This window comes from Octopus bimaculoides, chromosome 13, assembly GCF_001194135.2.
Source record: "Octopus bimaculoides isolate UCB-OBI-ISO-001 chromosome 13, ASM119413v2, whole genome shotgun sequence".
Taxonomy (NCBI): domain Eukaryota; kingdom Metazoa; phylum Mollusca; class Cephalopoda; order Octopoda; family Octopodidae; genus Octopus; species Octopus bimaculoides.
This window is the reverse complement of record NC_068993.1, coordinates 26,537,246-26,537,676: the sequence shown is the minus strand read 5'-3', so window position 1 is coordinate 26,537,676 and position 431 is coordinate 26,537,246.

The following is a 431-nucleotide window of genomic DNA, read 5'->3' as shown; positions in this document are numbered from 1 at the left end:
GTCAAAACTGAAATACATTAAAATTTGACACCCTGTATGTTGTTTTATTGTTTGTTTCTTTTGTATTTATTTTGGTTGTCTGAGTCGCAAAGCAATTCTTAAGCAAAAAGGTGTTCATGCCCCAAGGGAAATGTCTGAAATGAGGGCTGGAAGGTTGTTTCTATGGCTAAGAAGCCCAACCTACCCAAGATTTAAGTGAGTCAAAGTTAAAATGGTTCATACAAACATACACACAAAATAATTATGAAATATATATATATACACACATATATGTATATATATACACATATATATATATACACACACACATATATGTATATATATACACATATATATATATATACACACACACACATATGTATATATATACACATATATGTGTATATATATATATATATATATATACACACACACACATATATATATATGTA